The sequence below is a fragment of the Columba livia genome, chromosome 9 (assembly GCF_036013475.1).
Source record: "Columba livia isolate bColLiv1 breed racing homer chromosome 9, bColLiv1.pat.W.v2, whole genome shotgun sequence".
Classification (NCBI taxonomy): Eukaryota; Metazoa; Chordata; class Aves; order Columbiformes; family Columbidae; genus Columba; species Columba livia.
The window spans coordinates 10,586,627-10,609,421 of record NC_088610.1 but is presented as its reverse complement, the minus strand read 5'-3'; the positions used below and the strand labels follow the sequence as shown (position 1 = coordinate 10,609,421).

Genomic DNA, 22,795 nt, shown 5'->3' with positions numbered 1-22,795 from the left:
CAGCTTCACTGAGAGCTTTTAATTTACACAGCCTTCAAGCCAGTCCCCTGTTTTTCTGCCCAATCTTTATTCCCAGTACACTGCATTTTTTCCGTCAGGGTACTGCCAAATAAATTGCATCCCCAAACTGAAATTTTGGTAGAACAACTCATTAAAAAAAAAAAAAAAGGCAATTTTAATAATACCTCATATTCTTTAACTGCAATGGAAACAGTTGTGGCAAAACAGTTTCCAGCCATGGCTGCGATTCAAACACTAAACTGTGGCAAGGCTAATGTGAAAAAGATTATAGGAAATATTAATATGTAAATAGTGATAACATGAATAGTGAATTACACTGTCCACATTGGGACAAATGTAAACAATAAGTTATTTGTATTTTTAGAATTTTTTTAGCTTTGTTAACTTAATGTTTTATTATCAGAGAAAGGATATTTGTCAACCGTGATGTGGGAATTTTAATCAACTAATGTCCCATTATAAACCATGTGGTCTTGAATAGACCCTTTTTAATAATTGTTAACTGATCAATATATACAGATTAACATAACAATCCTTTATTGCTGAGTATATTGATGTCTGTACTACAGGACTCCAGGTTTATAACCCTGAATTGCTCACACTGTTCTAAACTGCTTGATTATGGAATTCTGTAGAACTACAAACATGCAGGAAAGTTGTCATTAATTTGTAATCTGGAACCCAACTCTTTCAGACAATTTATTCCTCAGAAATAAGTCTCACGGCTGCAAATATCTAAGAACTTCAGTGTTGTTCCATTCCCTGAGCAAGCTCATTTGAAGTCTGTCTTTTAAACCAATATATATTGGTCTTAGGTGCTCTGAAATCAGTTTAAATTAGGTCAGAAATAAACCTATTGCCTATAAACAAATCTTATCTTCTATTGATCAGTTGTTAGCTCATGGCTATTGGAAAATAATTCCCCCCACACTTTAATCCTGCTCTGTTTGCTTTACTTTAAAAAAAAGTACTATGTAAACAGTAAATAGTTACTTTGGTCTACTCCTTTTGAAAATAAATACATCATGGAAAAGTAGAAATAAGAGACAAGTAAACTTCTCCACCCCTCTAATTTTGCATCACCGCAGACTTCAGATACCATGACCCAATTCCCTTGTGCCTCAGATCCAGGAGTAAGAGAATTCTTTCAACATAGGTCAAAATCTATAAAAACAACTGCTGGAAATGACTACAGCAATGGAAAAAAATCCAGCTAAGAGGAAATATTAAGGGTCAGATTTGTGAATTCTTCTGAATTTAAGGTAGGTGAGAATGAACAACAAATCATTTGTTAATTTTCTTTCAAATAAAAATCACAACATCTCACAGGTTAAATCCGATTCATTTTACTCTTACTAAAAAGCTATTTTAAGTCATCTTACTCAATGTATTTCCAGTTCCAAGTGGGTTTCACCAGCCTCTGAAAAATCTGATACCTTTCAATTTCTTTGGATTCAGGAAGCTGAATACGCCCTTGGCTCAGAGCATCCAGCCTGAGATTACCCGTTACCAGCATGTGATGTGGACTCAAGTTTCATCCAGCCGCCCTGAACAGTGACAATGTGGATAAATGCATTACTTTAACGTTGTCTTCTTAGCAGTCTTGTATTGGTTATTATTTTTTCAGACACACAATACCTGGAAATATGCTGGATTTTCCTGATAATACATTAAAATAAATCTGCCTGTAAAAGTAACACTGAAGTTTCCATTCCAAGCTGATAACTATCACATAATCTAGGCCAGAGTTTACATCTGGGGTAGACCAGCTGAGTGCTATTTAAATCTAAAAATATATGACAATTATATCAGTTGAGATTCAGACCAGCTGTTTCTAATGGGGTTCATTTGAAGCAATTAGAAAATGTAAAGTTGGAAACCCTATCATCTCACTAGTTTTCCAAGGCCTATTATCTAGTCTGTGTATTGCTTCTAGAGGAGTGGGGATTTTCTCCAATTACTCATTCTTAATTTATATGCCAGCTTCTCCCTCCACGTCTTCCCAAGACACAAAGACAAGCTGCTGCATCATCTAGTGGCTAAAGCAAAACCTTCAGAGGAGCAAGGACACTTGTGAGAAAGGGCTGCTTCTCCCAACACTTCAGTCTCACACATTTACAATGCACAGAACTAACCACACACAATATGCAGAAATGTCACTGTGTATGTTTTATTTAGAGTACTGTTTGAGTATGTAAATATACGACAAGAGCTCCTCAATGGGGATTACCTTCTCTTCCCAGGTGGAAAGCAGAGGAGCCACCATGCGGAAGTAGAGAGAAGCAGGTCATCCACAGAACTGCAACTAAAGACTTTGCCTCCCTTGGGCACAGCTTAAACCACCAGAACAGAAACATTTCTTCTGTCAAGCCCAACACAAGTACTATGAAGTCTCACATGTTACTTACCTAGATCACAAAACTTGTGACACTTCACTGCATACGCATTACCCTCAAATCTGCAGTCTAAAGCAACCTCAGTAGAAGTCACTACATAATGGAGATGAAGAATTATTTTGAATGCGGTTAAAGGACAGTCTTTTTTTCCCCTAACACCGTAGAACTGAAGAGATCGTTACAGTACAGATAGAAAGAGAACTTACCATACCATAACTCTGAGTACAACTATTAAATCAGAGGTTGAGAGTACCACTCAAATAATATTAGTCTTTTACACCACAGGTTTTCCTCACAGATTTTTTTACATTTCAGTACTTTCAGGATAACAGGACAAGCATTGGAAATTTGCAGATAATTATGCTCTTTCAGTATGTTAATTTAACAGGAACCCAGAGCATTGTTACCAAAGTGAGAAACACTCCTCCTATGTGAAAAGCTACAAACTATCCAATATAAGTGGTTGGGTCCTTGTCACTATTTTTCTCCCTCAAACCAACTGGGAAAAGCAAAGAAAAACTCTAGAAACTGCATAACTTAGAGCAAAATGGAAATTCTTCCTTAAACAAGCCACAGCATAAAATCCTCTGAGTACCAAAAATGCTGCCAAGAGAAGTTTTATATACACATATGCGGGCTGTTAATACTTGTGGTATTTTCCAGCTTGACACCCGGAGCTCTGTGACACACGTCAGGCTCCCAGGAAAGCTGCCTGCACAGCGAGGGCTTTGTCAGGCGCTTCCTCTGATTCATGTTCTCTATGACATGTGCTTATATCACTGTTACGCTGGTTAATAACCTGACCCTGAAAACTGGATCTATACCACAAATCACCATCATGGAGGAGTTTACGTCTCAACTTCCTGACTGGATTCAAAGTTCAAATGATAAACTCATCAGTGGGTGTACTGCTTTCTGGGTAGTGGAAAATCTGCTACTAGCAGACAACTATTAATCTTTCAAAAAGAACTGAAATGCCTTACTTCAGATGATAGCTTTGTGGTGGGGAAAGCAAGAAAAATTGTATGGCAATCATTACTGACCCTTGCCATTAAAATGCCATTTACCAGCTCTTGAAAACAGGGACTCAAATCCAGTGGGCAACTTGCCAACAAGATCAAAGTCAGCAGGAGCTTTGCCCGACTAAGTATTACTAAGTGTCCAAACACAGCACTTATCCAGAATGCAAATAGTTCTTCCTTATTCAGCATGTGGAATTCCCATTGATGGAAATAAAACTACCATGTGTGCAGAAAATGCAAAAGATATCTACAGCATGGATCAAGGGAAACAATTTTGCCTGCAGTGTTTCAAAAACTTAGTCATTCATACAGCTCAAGAACCCCAGGCTGAGGTAAAAAAAAGTTGCACATATTCTGTGTGAAAATCACACCATACATCATTTCAAAACCTTCAGGACTGGAATAGTGTTGTTTTTCACTGCCAAGCTGAAGGAACTGAAGAAACTCAATGAGTTTGGCATCGAAACAGAGATTGAGGTTTATAAAAAAAAAAAAAAAAAACAGACTAATTTGTATACTCCAATAAAAGTAACAGGATATCTATCTAATTTAGTGTTCAGAGTTGCAGCTTTTCTAATGCTTATGTACAGGTAAGCTAACTTTAGCACCACATTTGTAAGTCTTTGAACAAGAATATGGTACCCACCTCTGTATCACAGTCCTGATGAGCAGAAGAATGCTATTTTAATTCATCATTCTGATATGAATATCAGAGAATTTGCTCCCCTGTGACCAAGTTTCAAAATGAGACTTCATTTATGAGTAATTCAAGGCTTGAATTGACTGCAAGAGGCATCATTCATAGGTAATGATTTTGCTTGCAAACTTAACAGAGCTGGACAAATGACAAACTGACTTCAATACATCTGTAACTAAATGGCTGAGACGTGAATCATTATCATTCATAGAGGTCAGACTACCCAGGCTTCAGAAGTGTTCTTCTGATTGTTAATACTCTTGAAACTGTTTGCAAATGCCCCAAGTTGCATGCTGTTTACTAGTTGTCATTCACCATTTGCTATTCCCTGTCAAAATGTTTCAGTCATTAAACTAGAGAGCAGAAAATATACCACATGCCCAATCACACACTGTGAATAATAAAAGTAGACAATTTGTGAATGGTTTGCGAACAAACCCAGAACCAGAATAGAATTCATGCAAACCATTTAGCAGACATCTGAATTACAGATCTCTTTCCAGAGAACAGCAATGATTTGCAGGTTGCTTCCCAATTAAAAAAGGAAACAGTGAAATCCATCAAGCTTTGTGTTTTGAAAAGTGCTATTAGTGTAGTCCTAACATTTCATCTCTATTTCTGCTTTCAAAGTGGCTATCGGGGACTACTTCCATTTACCTCGTCTGTTCTGACCAAATAACATATGTTAGGATTTCAAGACAAAAATGCTTATCAGGAACATATGTCAAAACACATTACATGGGAATATTGATTGTCTCAGAACTAAGAATCCTAAGTTTAGGAAATACAAAGAGAAAGTTAAATATTACAAGAAATCCAAGCATGTAAAGATAAGGAAGACTTCAATGGGTTCAGCTTTTATTCTGCCCACCATACTTTTTTAAAAACATTCTGAAAAGTGGCTGAAAAACTAAGCGTTCAATATTCACTATGCTAAGTGGTTTGCCAGCTTGATCTCTCTCAGTGGCTGTACAGAGCTCTTTCTCTTCTCTTACTGAACCAGCATGCAATGATTTCGTAGCAAAGACACATGTGACCATTCAGTTCTAATTTCTCTTCTGTAGTCACAAAAAGCTGACAATTTACTTTGGTAAGCATTCATACCACCGAGACTGAATATTTGAAGCAAGCAAGCCCAAAAGTACAATAAATGCCCCCAAAGCACTTGTAAGAGGGATCGCTTCTAGTGTTATCAGCCACATAGCTCACACACAAATGGAATAGTTTACCACAAAGCCTGGGGTGTGCTCATTACTCAGTTTTTCCCATTTGTTTAAAGATCAATATTCTCATGGCATGTCTTTGGACCAACATCAGTGCATCCTATGGCAAAACACAGCATTAGGCCTCTATGGTATACGTGCTACAACATAAATCTACATTGCCCACATCTGTTTGCAGTACAGAACACCCTTCCCCAAAGCAGGAGTTTTACAGCTGATCAGATTGCATTTTCCGTGTTCTGCTCATGGTGCTCATTCTAGATGGAATTCATTTCTGCACAGAAGATGAGCACAAGGCCTGTGTGATATTTAAGCCACAATTAAGCCATCAGAAATAGGTCTTAAGTGATGCATAGGCTGCCATCAGCTCTCTAAATTTCACCCTATGTAATTTCTTCCATCACCCACTCACATTATGTTATTGTCTATGGCTTCAGAAAATTACTACTAGTGCATTCATAACTTCCATTCAACAAAGAGGCTCAATGATTGTTTTCTTTTAACACCCTCTGAGCTCCCCATATTGGCTGTTGTGCTTTTACAAGTACATTTCCCCAGTATGATATTTCTCTTCCATCTTACACAAGAAGGAGTATAATTTAGAGTTCACCCTGGAACAGCTCATCAGGGAAAAAGAATTGGCTATGCACCATTTCCATTATTAACATTATACTGACCTCTAGAGTAAGAAGTGCTGCACACCTGATAAATCAGCTGGATAACTAAGGAGGAAGAAGAAAGTAAGAGGACTGAGTTCCAGGAGCTGCCTGCTCTCAGGAAAGGTCCCGGGAACAAGGCTCTGGGGCAGCACAGAGCCCTCAAGGCTGAGAGGGATCTGGGTCAGCTGACAACTTAGAATAAGGATCTGGCCACACCACAGCCTTCAGGAGTTGTCCTGAGTCTCACAACAAACCCATGCAGCATCTTGCATTTTGATTTGCCTCCTGAGGACTAGAAAGCTTAAGGATCATATAGATTAGCAACATTTCGACAGAGCATCAGATATTTTCTCTCATTTTCACTTTTCCAAATAAAAGTATTTTAAGATCCAAACACATCCTGATCTATGTATCCTCTGCTGAAAGCATTCATGTATAATATACACTATGTTCATTTTTTTTTTTTTAGTGGTGTCAATTTCCTTAGTTTTCTCTTTTCCTTAGCCTGAACACTTAACTAAAATATTGATTAAAATACTACCATAGTAAGATGGGAAATTTTTTAAGAAAACTTTTCAAGGTTTCAAAAGCACATCCTAAAAAGATTCAGCTTGAAAGTAGACTTCACTTGTCACCACCTAGATTTCTCTAGGAAACCCTATGGCCTCTTACCAGTGAATTACTAAAGTACAGCCTCCCTCTCAGAATGAGAGCAGAAAACAACTGCTTTACACCATGTAGACTGGACTGCCTCTTAGGTATAGTCAAGAAATAATACCTTAAAACATGTTACTAAGGGCAAGAGAATCCATTAGGAGATGCTTCGCTCCCATTCAGGCCCTGAACAGCCTACAAAAGCAATACAGACAACACCTGCCAGTTTCAAGAACCACCCACAGAAGCAGTTCAGTTACACTGCCAGCCAAGTGCCTAAAAGTTTCATTTTACACACCAAATACAAAGTTACCTGGACCTTTGAAGCTCTCTTACAATCAAAGACATTTGAGGGTGATGGTTTTGTTTGCACAGTGGTTTCCTTTACCAACATATCGTAGCTTCTCATATCCAACAAGGTTTTTTCTCTTCGCTCTTTCCCTCATGTGAAATCAGACCAATCTGTAGCAAACAGGTACAGTCACAGGGAACACCTGGGTAATTCTGCTGACTAGAAGGCAGTTAGTCACTTTCTTTGATCTTCTGTGTTACTTCAACACAGCTCACAGTAAATTTAAGAACAATATTGGTAAGTTTTTCAGTACAAAAAGGTTTCTTTAAGAATTGCATTGATACTTAAAAAGCCTTCCCAAGATGTACATTGCACTACAAAAAGTGTTTCTATGGTTTTTAAAAATAGCAACCTCCAATAAGACGTTAAGTGAAAAGAAAGCCACATGCCTAAGGTTTTGAAAGGTAGACAACTTGTGATTTTCTGCATTAATTCCCTTCATGATCAGAAACAACATGTACTTTTCCACAAAACCACAAAAAGCTCCATTGTCAATAAACACAGGTCAGCATTAAGGTTTTTCAAGCAATCGGGAGCTGAGTACAAACAGCAAGTGAAATGGCAGGGGCCACAACCACCTTAGTATTAAAACACATAAAACACGGAGTGCAGAGTCAGAGCAATAAAGGGCACAACAGATTTCTGCAGAAACGAGCTTTTTTTTTTCTCCAGAATAGCTTGTATACCAATTACGTGAATGGAAGCACATGGCAGCCAGCAAGCAGAAGGCAGGAAGGCGTTCACCTAGCACAGCCTGAACCCATTCTGCACTGGGGGGCCAGACAAACACAGCACCCCCCGAGCACAAACCACAGTCACTCCCGATAGAAGCAAATGCCCAAGTACTCACCCCTCTGCAGCTCCACTGCCCTCAGAGGCAGAAAAAGAAGAGCTCAGCAAGAGGAATCTGATCTCGCAAGGACAATTCCACTGACTAAAATATTCTCCTTAGCACCCACCACATGCCCATGAAGACCCCAGAGCTGTAAATCATCATCCCTTTGCAGATCTCAACGAGCAGAAAAATGTAACACAGGCCTTTGTGCTAACAGGGGGAAACTGAGCTGAAAGTCAATACAAAACTCTAGGGGAGGCTGCAGGTGCTTTGGGTTAAGGACATTTGGAGGAAACCAATGGGTCACCAGCCCGGCAGCTGTGAGGAATCTCTGGCTAATGGGCCTTAAACTGCATCTTCTTTTTTTAAAGGGACCATCTTTCAGAAGCAGAACATACATCTCTTCTTTGATTGCTCTACAGCACTGTGTGAGCCCTCTGGCAGTCCCATGGTGTTACCATGCCTGGGTGCTGGGATTTCCTGTCCCCGAGCCATAGGACACATTCAGGTACAGGAACGTTAGCTGAATATGGCAGGCACACCTGCCTGGAGCACAGAGTCACCCTCACTGTGTGCATTCAAAGAGGACTTTGACAGTGACATGGTATGTTGTCTGTAAAGCCGCGTAAGGCAGGAGACACTCTAGAGTTTAAGGTCTGGTTCAGACATGGAAGGCAGGAGGTATGTCATTGTACCACTGTGGAGTTACAAACACACACACACAGGGGGCTGTGATGTAAATCACCCAGCAGGAATTGAACCTCCTGAGAAAGTCTGCAGCTGGGTCAGTGTGGAGAGTTGAGTTGGACAATCAGTGAACGTTGCTGTGATCAGGTATCAGTGATGGAGAGGGTGCAGCCTGACCTAGCAGTAAGCCCCTGAACTCTGCATTTTATTTATGTGTTTTACATGTTAACTCCTGAAATAAAAATCAATATGTGTCAGACTGGTTACGTTTAAATGCATAATTCCCTTTCTAGTAAACTAATGCTTCCCCTTACCTGCATGACAAGCAGTTCTGGGAACATGAGTTAGGAAGAGACCTTGGAGAGAAGATGAGAGGGCCTCAAGAGACTTGAGGTTACTGGAGACACTGGAGGAGAAGAAAGAAAAATCAAACTCACAAATGAACTGCTGAAGGTCAAAAAACAACATGCATTGTTGAGATGTGCTTATTTGTTTCTTAATCCCAGAGTGAAGAGAAATAAAAGACCAGGCACATTGTGTGCACTCTCCAGAGCAGGACTGGGAGGGGGACGAGTAGGTAGGTAACCAAACGTCAACAATCCATGAGACAATGAGAAAAGCAAAAGGTAGAGTGAGAAGACGAGGCATGTCAAGAAGCGAAGCCCAGCTCTTCTAGCAGCTGAGCTGTGCCTGCAAATGAGCCAGACTGGGGCCCTGTTTCATCAGGAGCTGAAGGAAACACTCTGTATGGGGCAAATACACAGGTCAAGGGTTAATCTTCATTCTCACTGTCATGTGAAATGTGGGGATGCATTTATCTGTTTTAAGAGCACCTTGGCTGATTAGCAGTCATTTGCCAAAGTTCTTCCTCTTTGAGCATTGTAGTAATTTGCACTACACTGAGATTTCTCTGTTTTCCCTCCAAACACCATGCTGTTTCTAAGTTTGTATTTTTTGTTTGTTTGTGGGGGTTTGGGTTTTTTGTTTTGTTGGCGTTTTTTTGTTGTTGTTTGTGTTTTACATCTCTGATTGTGCTTCAGCCTATTCCTGACCCAGAAATTAGAAGAATTAACCCTGTTGTTGTTATCCATTATCTACTCTCTTTGTCATCTAATAAGTGCTTGGCTCTTGAGTGAGGAGCAGAGAGCAATAACTGAAGTCCTGTGGGCCAAGGAGCGGGAAACTGCCAGCAAGCCTTTGTAAATAGAAGTAGAAAGGGTGACACATTGGACATTGTGCTTTGTTACAATTTGTAAGAGCCTCAAAGTCTGCTGGGTTTGTAACTATGCTCTGTCATGCTGCTCCTTATCCCATAATTTGCATTTTAAATACCAGTGGTGCTCCTCTCCTTGCAGTGGCATACACTTGGCTGCCAGCCTGTGCCATTAGGCGGGGCTGTGAATGTATGAGGAAATGCAGCAGGTGACAGCACCATGGACACAGGGGTGCAGCAGAAGGAAGTCATCTCATGGGCACGGATACCCCAACTTGGACTGGACAGAAAGCTTAGTATGATATAGAGTAATTATTTTATTAATTTAAATCTTTTTTCTGTTACTGAAACAAGTCAAACTTTTCCAATGGGGACAGAGAACCACTGGTTAGTGTCTTTATATGAGGTGACACTCTCAATCCCACCTGAAAATTTAGCATATGGTGCTGTGGTGAGGACTGCTGGTGCCACAGGCCTGACAGGGTGACCTAGGAGGTCACTGCACTCTTGCAAGAGAAAGCATTCACATGTGGGAGAAGTGAAAACATGTTTGCCATTGACAAACTTGTTGCTTTGGCTACACACCAGTTCCTACTCAGGAACAGGTAATAGCCATTTTCATTGTCATTTCTCAATCAGTTTCATCCAGTTTATGCAGGCAACCAGAAAACAAAGTCAAGTTCTCTTCCAGAAACTCAAGAGAACTCCCTGTGCTGTCATGTCCCTCATGCACCAACACGGACGCTTTTCTGGCCAAGTTTTTCCATTGTAGTGCTAGTTTTAACCTAGATCAGTTTCTTGGCCTCCTTCTTTGAACGAGCAAGTGAATTCTTGTGCTGGAAGAATGGACTGTGTAGGACGAGGGACATGAATGGGCAGGCAGCAGCACCATCTTCCAGAAACAGTGACAGCTTTACATGACTTTATGTGATTACAAAATTATGGCACAAGTTGCATGGTATCATTCTTGGATGACTGGATAACTAGAACTTACTAAATAAAGATTACAAGTGATAAAAAATTAATGAAATAATGGATAATACATGACATGCAGTTAATACTCTTTCTGGGAGCAAACATCCAACTATTCAGTTCCTCTGAAAGACAGTTATTCGTTAAACATGCATGCAAGCAAAAGTAGTCTAGTGTGAATGTCTGAGATTAGTTAATAATGAGGAACATGAATGTGGTCAAAATGCACAGTCATTCAGAACCGAAATAACGTCATTTGGACGTGAGTAATGTTTTTGTGGCACTCAACCAGTTCCCTGAGGATTTTATGAAGTTCTAAAGCTTTGTAGTGTCAGGCTCATTTCTGACATTTGGAAGTCAGGCATCTTAAAAAGTTTAAAGGGGAAAAAAAAGAAAGAAGGCAGTGAAGAGAAGAAAATGTCATGGAAGGGACACTTCTTTCCAGCTTAAAAGAATCCATTGAGGAAAAAATGGCAATTTTCTCAGCACACCCTGAGGCCTTGCTGCCTGAGATGCAAGCTCTGAATCCAAGACCTTTCTAGAACAATGCTATGCAGAACCAAGCAGAGGATGGTATGTGCTTAAGGTGACAGCCGTGGGAGGAAATTTCCAAGAATACTTTGAAACATTACTGTTTACTCCTCACTGTATGAACAGAGAGTCTGTGAACCGAACTTCCACAGAGACATGCTTTGAAATGGCAGACTTCAGAATATATATTTATTTTAACTCATGCTTATTGTCCTCACTTAACTTCTACTCGAAGTAGAACTTTATTTGTAAATGAAACTAGTTTGGGCCAAATTCAAGGCCCATGAGATGAAAATGAAAGTGGTCTCTCTGTTTCACTGCATCATCTCAGGGTTTAGCCTTGAGAGCAGATTTTCAAAAGATTTCACAAGGAAGTTGATTAAGGGAGTGGAGCATCTCCCTTATGAGGAAAGGCTGAGGGAGCTGGGTCTCTTTAGCTTGGAGAAGAGGAGGCTGAGGGGTGACCTTATTAGTGTTTACAAATATATAAAAGGTGAGTGTCACGAGGATGGAGCCAGGCTGTTCTCGGTGACAACCAAGCGTAGGACAAGGGGTAATGGGTTCAAACTGGAACACAAGAGGTTTCACTTAAATTTGAGAAGAAACTTCTTCTCAGTGAGGGTAACAGAGCACTGGAACAGGCTGCCCAGGGGAGTTGTGGAGTCTCCTACTCTGGAGACATTCAAATCCCACCTGGACACATTCCTGTGTAACCTCATCTAAGTGTTCCTGCTCTGGCAGGGGGCTTGGACTAGATGATCTTTCGAGGTCCCTTCCAATCCCTAACATTCTGTGATTCAAGGAAAATTTTAAGTGTTCACTATGCCTATACAGGACCGTATTACCAGAAATGCATAAGCACCTAACTAGAGGACAAGTGACACCCAACTTCTGATCACTTCTGATCATTTCTTTGAATGCCCAAATAGAAATGAGCTTCTCTGCAAACCTTGCCTGGGGCAAGCAGTGTTATGTGCAGCCTCGGAGAACAGGATTTACCAGCTTCCAGATTTGTCTGAGTTCCAAAGGCATCGTTCATGAAAAATTCAAAGAAAGGAAAAACAAGCAAATGGTAAACTAAAATAAAAATGCAAAAATATTCATACTAGATTCAAACCTGACTCAAACCGCTAAATTAACAAGCCTGCCATAGTTACCTGCTGATTTGTCAAGGCGCACCAAGTCAGTATACAGGCAGAATTGTGTGTGTGTGATGTAAATATAAAAGGGTATCCCAGACAACTGCAGCATTCCCCATAGCAACAAGTCATGTGAACTCTTCAGAAAATGTAAATAAAACCATAAAGTCTTGTCATTGTGCACAAAAAAAATCCTGCACCTGCAGAGTAGATGCCCTACAGATATGAACTGTGTAATAATCTATCCTCTTGGAAGCCTGGGTGATTTATTTTCCCACAGCTTTATGTGTGTGTGTGTCTGAAAGGAGTTTCCTTTATTTAATGGCTCACATTCTGTTCTGGGGCTTGTTAGTGCAAAGGAGACAAGTCTAATTTTGCTAATCCATGCTGTGAAGGGAGTCAAACAGCATTTCCTATATTCTCTGCCAGTACGAAACAAAATCACACTTCTATCAGGTGCTTAAGACTATCTCACAAGACAAATTTCTGTTGCTAATAATACCTGACACTTCTATGTATGAAAGCACAGAAAAAACTTCAGAACAAATTGATCCCTGGTGTAACCATATTGAATTTACTGGAATTAAACTAGTACTAACCTGGCATGTTTATGGGGTCAAAGTAATAAGTTGCAGAGCCTCTTCTTCCTGCGGGCTCACCCTGATGGTCGAGGTTAATGGTGACAAGCAGAGCTCCTGCCACTTTTCTAGAGCAACCAAAGGCTTGAATTGGATTACGCAGCAGTGACAGAGAGCTCTTGTAAGGCTCCTGTTTTTCCTTCTTCCTCTTCAGTTGGCAGAAAGCTGGGCAAGAATGGAGAGCTCAAGTCAGGGTAGTTCACTGATTCTTTATGACAGTCTGTGCCAACATCTAGGAAGTCAATGGGAATACCTCAAAATCACCAGCATAGCAGATTTTAGGAGAGCAGTAGAAGAAGAACTAAACTATTAATACAAAACCTGCAATTTTGCAAAGGAAACTAGGAAGAATGTGTAAATCCCAGAGGGAACCTTGATACCAAAGTTCTGTACCAGAGTTCAGAATTTTGCAATTTGGGCCTTTCTGATTGCTTTAAACCACAAAATGGAGCAGATTATCTTTTCTTACCTTCTAATCCCTTAGAAGTAAGCAATTGCCAAAATAATTACACTTTTTTCATAAGGTCGAAGCCTAATAACATTTTCCAAATTCTACTTTTGTTGGTTTTGGTGGTTTTCCAGAGGGAGTGGGAGCAAGGGTGGAAGTGTTGCCCTTTGAAAGACTTTGATCTTTCTAGCTTTCTTTTTTGTGGCCTTAACAATATGTTTCTTTTCACTTAGGAGACATTTATGAATACTGTTCAAGAAGTATAAGCTTTTCTATCCATCAATAATTTCAAGTCTGCAAGATCTATAATCCGATCAATGCCTATGTGTGATCCTGCCTTGTTTGGGCAAGATCTGTCTTTCACAATTGATCTGGACAGCCCCAAGACCAGACTCAGCAGAGCCCTCCAGAACCTGCTTCAACATCGGTATCAATAATGCCAGCAACCAGCCCTGGCAAGGGCAGCAAAGCACACTCACCTCCAAGAGCTTGATGACCCTGCTTAAATACAGCTCAAATCCAAAGAAGGAGTAGGCAGGGGAGAATCTTGACTTAGGGAATACAGTCAGACTTGTGTGAAAGCATAAAATTTGAATTTAATTGTAAATCTATATTTGTACATTGTGTTAAAGCAAGAAGGCTCCCAGCAGCCATGGATTTAAGACAGCTGAGTAAATACGTGCACACAGAGAGGGGCGTATCAATCCAACACAAGAGTTTTCTGACTGCCATGGCAAATGAAAGGCTCACAGAGGCTAAGGCTTCACGCTCACGGGGCATATGGACACCAGTGAGAAACACAAGCCTCTGTTCTCTCTTTTAGGTACAAACCCCTTTGTACCTCAGGATTTTTGCATTACACTGATATTTCCCAGACAGGCTGGGGTACCTGCGTGGTGTATGTGTCTTTCTCTTGCCTTAATAATTAATATGCAAGCTCCTCCAATGGAGAAAATGCTCTCCAGAATGCCAAGTGAGCCTGTGTTCACTTTATCACCAAACAAGCGAGGCAGAAAATTGTTGGAAAAGCTCAGAAGTTAGGAGCAATGTTTTATAAATATAGTTTGCTCATCTGGTTTCTGAGCAAGGACATAAAAGTAAATGAAATTTCCTCAGGACTGGTTCACCTCTGTGTGATGGGGAATCTCTTGCCTGGCAGTAACTGTGACCTGCACACACCAGGTCTTTGTGTGGCGGTAAGAGCAGAAAGACCACATCAGTCTACTGAGGTATGCATCTATCTGAGATATCATAGGGTGCTTTGGGGAATATATTTGTCAGCAGTTTACAGCATTGCCATGCAAGGGTTCACACAGCATTTCATCCTAAATGGCCCATTAATAGAAGACAAACCAAAGAAGTGCTAACTTTTTGGCAAAGTATTTTACAGTACAAAGTGAGTTCAATGGATTGGAAATTATAATTGCTTATAACAATGTTCAAGGCTGCTCTGACACAAAAACAAACCTTGTATTTTACACATCTCCTAACTACAAGGGCACCAATTTACAGAACGCGCCTGCAAGTTCTGCGGACAGCACCGTGACTTGGAGCAAATTATATTTACAGGACCTAAGGGAGAAGGAAAGACCCAGTGGCCTGGAGCCTGTGTTCTGTAGCCCAGCAAAGGTATGATCCATGGTCAGGAGACTCTGCACCCATACAGCCAGAAATCACAAGGGATTTTGATGTCTGACAAGCAGCAGCACAGCTGAGCCTGGGCTCCACTGGCCACAATGTGAAACAGTGTCTTGAGAGAAACCCTGATCCTACGTAGTGGTTTATGTGATTATATCCGAGTACAAAACCACCAGATCCACGTATAATAGATAAATATATAAATAAAAATAGGTGAATCAAGTTTTTTTTCTGATGCATTTCCCATGGAAACATTAACAACCTGACCTCAACATAACAGAATCCCTGAATCCTGTACGAACAGATCATACACACACCTGTAAGAAGAGAAAGGCACATAGAGGCTTCAGATAGCTGTAGCGGGGGTGGCCGTTAATGACCATACATCTGAAATTCAAAGGGGTGGCTACTTTGATGTGGCACATGTGACCCATGCTGTCCACCTTTGGGCCTGTTTCCTGCTGGGTCTGAGCCCCGAGTCTGTGAAGGGGACCACCACTGACCAACACGTCTGCCGGGATCCCATGGACATAGACCCCTTGCAGCAAGTGAAGCACTTTGCAGGATTAAGCCCTTGTCTGGCTATTTTACAGTTTGTCTACACTGATAACCTTCAGTGACTGTGGGCTCTAAGACGTGCACATGCAGTAATATTTGCTCATTTATTGTTATATTTATTTGGCAATACGTGGCAAGAATATGACCATTATAAATGAATAATACTTCAATAAAATGGCTCTCTACTAAAGTAATGACTCTGGAAACGGATACTGTACTGTGTATAATGACAAGAAAATATCTATCTATTGTTGAAATAACCTTTCTAAAAAGTACACTGCAGGCTGAGGTGTCCTCTATAGATGTTAAAGCAAATCTCTCATCATCATCACCCCAAAGAAATAAGCGCAGTGAGAGAATTATTATCTTGGATAAGTGCCCATGTCCTGAACATACCATACAGTAGCTATGTCTTCTCAATGACTTAGTTGTATTAGAATGTTTATGGCATTTGCATGAGCTATGCTTTCAGTGCCATTTTCAGTCCCAGAAATGGACAATTCTGGAAGATATCAAACACAAGCCATTGAAACTGCCATTCTGCAGTGACCAAGGGGCTGCACAAACTCAGAGCACAAACTATTAACGTGCCCTGTTCACCTGAGCCCTCTGGCTGCCCTCCATGATCTACCTCACACATCTGTGCATTGCACAGATATTCTAGGCCACAGATGGAGCCTTTATACAAAGCACTTCCTTGGAGCAAATGAGCAGAATCTGTGAGAACAAGGCTTAGAGGCAGCAAGATCATAGGAAAATAGGATACAGATAACATTAAGAAAAGAACCAAGAAGCAGCTCCCAAAAAATCCATTGCAGAAGGTGTGACTAACCCTTGGTATGCTGCAGATCTTCAGTTCCTAAGACAAGATGCCAACAGAGGGCACATTCAATGAAAGTGCCCTTGGCAAGAGCTACCAGGAGGCTGACGGCAGAGCCCAGCAGGGAAATTAATTCCTGGCAACAGAACCAAAGACAAGAACTTTTCTGTGTGAATAAAGGACGCAAGCTGAGGTCATGCTGAGTGTAGAGCCCCAAGGCGAAACACACGTGGATTTTTCAAGGGATTAATGGGTCTTTTGTTTCCTTTCCAAACTGTTACACTGGCAGCAGTCACCTACCTATTTGCATCTGTGCTGAGAAACCTCAAGGAACTGGGCAATAATGTACAGTTAATTCAAATGGATTTAGGTCACATCTGGTCAGGTTTTTCTAAGCAAGCAGCAAGAAAAGAATCTTAAACCCTGTACTGTTTGACTGGGCAGGTAAATATCAAGTTTGTTTGTTTGTTCTATTGGAGCTGGTGTCATGTCTCATGTTTTCCCATAGTTTACTCATTCACATCACACACACCTTTGGTTACAGGATTCAGTTTCCTCCCTATTAAAATGCAGCCCTTCTAGGGTGGAAATTGCAAGGAGAGACCTTTGCAAAGCAACACTGATCTAAAGTTTGCAAGAGAAGGTGTAAAAGTTACCTGAGTAGGCATTGACCAAGCTAGCATTGCATAAACGAGGTGAGTACAACCCATCAGGTTACTGGGTTTACTTTTCACCTCAGCAGCATCATCCACACGAGCTCATTACCAGAGCTCACCTTCTGGTCTGGCATTGCTGTAATTTGTAATAACAGACATCATCCAATATTGCCTCCCTCCCATTCTCACACTGCTGCTATTTCCTTCCCGTGTTACCAAATCAAATGAAAATACTGTGAACAGATGAGAGCAGGGCAGAAATTCCCAGGATTGCCCAAGGAGGAGGTTGTACTGCAAAGAAGCACATCCCCCCACCCTGGGCATTGGTAGGAGAAAGGCTGAGACATTTTACTCCATGTCAAATTAGGTATGTTGAATAGGTGGAGTTAAGAGGGAATCAGCAAGGATCCTACTTCAGTTATCCACATTTGGGCATAAAATCCCAGGGTGAGCTTGAATCATCATAGGGAATTTTATCAAAATACTGGCTGGGTTTGGGAATGTGCCTTCTCCTTTAATTTCCAGTATGTACACCTGTAATCCGACAGCGTGGGCACTTAAGTGTGCTTTTTATCCAGAGGAAGTGAGATTGCATCTTGTGCCCACTAAACATTGCTCACAACCTCCCAGGGAATTTGGCTACATGAAGAATCATCCAATATCTTGGAATGACCTATGGGCCAGGATCATGTTTTAAATCTCAGACATTCTAAATATTATTTCCATGAGACACATTGCTCCTTTTTTTGCACCTATTACACGGAATTGGTTTTTTGGCTGCTTTTTCTGGTCTTATAGAAATAAATGGTATTTTTAGAGTTCTGGTTATGGTTCCTTTTGTTACAAGAGATGTTTGGCAAACCTAGCAGAACCACACTAAATTACAGGAGTTTTAGGTAGACCACATGTAAATTCCCAAGGATGGATGGCCACCAAAGCCTCCAAAGAATTGTTCTGACAGCAAATTATCCTGTTAGGATTTTGCAATTTATTGTAAATCTATATTTGACTAGCCTCATCTATCTGCTTACATTTATTTTAGTAAATTGAAGATTGCTTTACCATCGAATTTATATTCTTTCTATAGGGCATCTGAGATTCTGATCAAATCTTCCTTAAATTCATAAGGCTACCCTGAAATTCACCCCTGCAGGTAAGGTTTTCCAAGGTGTTCAGTGTTTTAATGGCTCTTCACTACCAAATTTCCAACATAGCTTTGGAGCAACTGTCAAGTACACTACTATCCCACTATTATGGAGAGGTAATGCAACCTCTCCTACCCCGTGCAGCATCCCCACCTGTATTCAGCATTGCATCAGCCCTTTCCACTTTCCACCTCCATGTTTTTAATATTGCTGTCTCAACTAGACTCCCCTTTTGAAAAATCATAAAACAGGGATGGAGAAACTCCAGGGAAGGGCAAGAACAGCTATTGACATGCAAAAGACATCCATAAGGGTACAGATCAAAAAAAATTTAGTGGAAGGAGGAAGAGAATTAGAACTGACATTAACAGATGTTTATGAAAAATAAATGGAAAAGAGACTGTAAATGTTTACTGTGTCTCACACTATATCAACAAGACATGCACCAATGAAATTAAGTGGCAACAACCAGTAGAAGGGATGTTTCCCAGAACAGATAATTAATTTGTAACGCATTTGCCATGAATTACTATGAGGTCAAATTAGCAGGACTCTAAAAAACATTCAGCTGTTCTTATCCATAAAAGTATCTAGATATTTTTAACTGTTAATAAAATGTAGGAGGAACAATACCCTTCAAGAAATCTGTAAGTGCTGAAAAAAAACAACTTCTGTGAAGAAATATGTATCAACCACTGAAGTACCTGACACAATCACAATATTTTGTGGGAAGCAAGAAAGTGAATTTGATGCTGCATTTATATGGGTGACCTGTATGTCCCTACACATCTGACTCCGGATTTTCTGTCAAGGCCACAAAAATATCCAATTTTCCCTCAAAAGTGCAGTTGTGCCCACTGTTCAGCTGTTTTCAAGTTCATATTTGCTTTCCCTTCATAGGGCCAACAGATAATAAACTGAAAAACCTTTTTTTCTCCCACGTTATTCTTTCAAAGACATTTTTTTGTGTAATCCTTTCCACATTGCTGGCCACACTATTAACACTTGTTTGTTTGTTTTCAAAGTGTATTTAGCGTAATCTAGAAAGTCCACACAAAGCTTTTGCACTGATACAGCTGCTTTTCAGCAAATTGTCCTGAGTAACATCGGGGGGGACAGAATAGGACTTGCACCTGGCCAAGCTGTGACCGAGGATGAACCAAAGCCAATTTGTGCTCGTTTATTACTGCTAAAGGAGCCAAGTGCCTGTGAGGACGATGGCTGGGCAGCTTGACCTGTCCCGTTGCAGAGCAGGGAGGCTGCGGCTGTGTTCAGGTCGTCAGGGAACTGGGGGTGATGGGGCTCAGACACCATCCCAGGATGGTCAGACACAGGCCACGGTGACGAGAAGTGACACTAAACCAAAGAAATTCACCTTCCTGAGGCTCCCCCGGCCCGGGCTGGAACAGGCGGCGCAGGCCACTCATTGCCATGGCGACGCCGCCATCTGGCGGCGGTTTATGGTAGAATCACAGCATCATTTTGATTGGAAAAGACCTTTAAGATCATTGAGTCCAACCGTTAGCCTAAGACTGACAAGTCCACCTCTAAACCATGTCCCTAAGCTTCAATCTACATGCCTACAACTACACATCTACACCACATCTTTTAAACATCCAGGCCCTCCACCTCCAGGGATGGTGACTCCACCACTGCCCTGGGCAGCCTGTTCCAATGCCAGACAAACTTTTTGGTGATGAATTTTTTCCTAATATCCAATCCAAACCTCCCCTGGTGCAACTTGAGGCCATTTCCTCTTGTCCTATCACTTGCTACTTGGGAGACGAGACTAACACTCTCCATTCTACAACCTCCTTTCAAGTAGTTGCAGACAGGGAAAAGGTCTCCCCTCAGCCCCCTTTTCTCCAGGCTGAATCCCCAGCTCCCTCAGCCGCTCCTCATCAGACTTGTGCTCCAGACCCCTCACCAGCTTTGTTGTCCTTCTCTGAACTTGCTCCAGTGTTCACCCCCCTGGGCTGTGACCGTCCCTTTCAGCACACTTCAGAGGTCCCAAACTGGGGGAAGCTCCACCTGATACATGGGAAGCGAGTGCACAACACCGAGGCAGCCAAAATCATCCTGTACAATGGCAGCTTTGGTCAATTATAAATAACCCCCTGACTCCTGGGTGGAGAAACACATTCTTGTGTCTCCATCTGAGGAATCCCAGTTGCTCAACCCCGATCACATCTCACTCCCCTGACTCACTGTGCTGCTGTAAACAGTTGCCCCAAGAAGGCTGTGAGATGGCCACCTTGGACAACGTGGTCCCTGGGAGATGAACTTTTCGAACAAATTTGTTCAGAAAAAAACAATGGTATAGGCAAACATCACAAAACCATGGAGCGCATGGGATTTTCTTCTAGAAAATGTGAAATGGAGGCTGTTCTGGGTCTCTCCTTTTTATTTTTTTTTTTTTTTTTAAAAGGAAGAAAATAAGAAGTACAAAAACAAACAAATAAATAAATAAAGACCAGAGAGGAAAACAATGTAAAGAGGCTTTAATATTTTAATGAACAGGAGGGAAAATTTCAACCCGTCCCTTCACTGACTCACTGTTCACTCTTATCACATAATTGCACTTAATTAACTTCACTATCTTCTGCTGACTCAAGCCCTATAGCTACCTAGCAGTCCCATGGGACAGCTGAGATCCATCATTCCCAATCCCCAATCCTGTCTGCAAAGCAGAGGACAGTATATTCTGCCTCTTTAAAAGGAACTGCACAGATGCCCTCCACCATTTTCTGCAACATTAAGATTCCAGCGCAGCAGTTACAATTCAGGTATATGGGCTTGACCCATTGAGGAAAAAATATTGTTGATATCAATGAATTTACAATCCAGCCCTGTCTAACTACAAATTGATTTCTCTGTTTCTATTTTCCTCTTCTGCTTCCCAAGAGTAAATTTTCCTGCTTCAAAATATTACCAAGTAGCCTCCAGGCTTTTCATAGTTACTGGTATTTTATGTCATCCTTTAATCTTCCGTAAATCACTTTGTAATATCTTTTCTAAAATGCCGTTTTCCAGTTCCTCTCTGCTTTCCCAGGGATCCTGCTGCTATTGTGAGAACAAATTTAATTCTTATTGATCTCTGTTCCCAAATGAAGCTGAGTACAATGAGCTCCACAGTTCTATGCAGTTCATTAGTATTTCATTGTGAGAGACGTCACCTCACTTCACTTGCATTTATGCTATATAAAACAGGGTGTATAGACATATATGTTGTCTGTGGCCCAAGCCCGTAGAGTGCTTTCAAAGCCAAAAGACTAACAGGCAAACTCTGAGGGCTTTAATCCAGAAATTAGATGTGAAAAGTGCCTCCTCAGCTGTCATGTAACCCACAGCCTTAACTCTGGAGAAACCTGGGTTTGTGCACTGAAGTCTACAATGCTGGAGTGCGGTGCTGAATGTGTAACACTGTGCAAGGCATCGACTCTCTCTTCAAGTTAGCAGGTTTGCTCTGACAGTCGCAGACTTGTTCACCAATGTCTCTGAGCAAATTACTTGAGGCCAAAGTTGTGCAAATCCTCAAATCTACCTTGTTGGGCTCTTTCAAATATTTGTCTGTTAAGGGAGAATTGCCTGTGCTGAGAACTGCAAGTTGTGCCCCCTCGTCTGCACATCTTCCTGCATCATCAGGAGCAGTGATAATGAGACTTAGCCACGAAACACCACCACTGTGGAAATGCCTTCCAACACTCATTCAAAGAGAAAAGTACTTACATTAACGCTTTCAGGCTGGCAGAAGCATGCACGGGAACCAAGACAGTCATCAAACTGCAGTCTGCAAGTCACTGATGCTCCACGGAGGCAAGGATGGAGATCACAGAGTCATGTCAAACAGCCAAGCCTACAACATTTCAGCTGCAAAGCTGTGTTTCAATTAAAAGGTAAAGAAAAAGATGAAATTATAGGGTCTGTCAGTAGGAGGCATGAAAAACAGTAGAAAAAATAATTTTACTGGACTTGGTCAACATTTATTCAAAGCTGATTTTGAAAGGGGAAGTGTCAATACTGCACAGATGAATGGGGTGGCACAATGGCATTATAGTTACCAGGAGAGCAGTGAGACAACGGCCATCACAAACCTCCTTTGAAGAGAAAGAGGTCTATTAAACTAAAAAAATATTCTATGCAAAGTATTAGAAGCAATACATCAACTGGAACATTAACTCTAGAACATATATAATAGTGCCTCATCTTGTATTTGACCTCCTGGATAGATTAGAAGGACTAAAATGATTTCCCCCTTCTCCAGCCTCTGAGATGCTCTAATTCAAGGATCAACACATACAGATGGAAGAAAAACATGTTGACATGTCAGCACAGAGCTTCTTCCAAACAAACAAAAAAGAGAAAACTAATCTTATTTAAAGCTGCATCTGTTTCCCACTGTCACAGTTCCCTAGTGCGCAAAGGACAACACTCAGTGAATAAGCTGATCAGTAAAACACATCAGTGAGGGAAGCACAGCAAATCAGTAAT

At 41.1% G+C, this 22,795-nt stretch overlaps 1 long non-coding RNA gene across 1 annotated transcript in view; it reads right to left on the bottom strand.

Moving 5' to 3' along the window:
* The window catches only part of LOC110361785 (uncharacterized), a 236,223-nt gene extending 214,045 nt beyond the window's left edge, over positions 1-22,178 (bottom strand). Inside the window, exons 1-3 of the long non-coding RNA XR_002418583.2 lie at positions 22,034-22,178; positions 13,001-13,204; positions 8,861-8,952 (exon numbers count right to left, since the gene is read on the bottom strand). This is a non-coding gene — a long non-coding RNA (uncharacterized LOC110361785). The remainder of the gene's footprint in view (positions 1-8,860; positions 8,953-13,000; positions 13,205-22,033) is intronic.
* Positions 22,179-22,795: the final 617 nt, after the last annotated feature.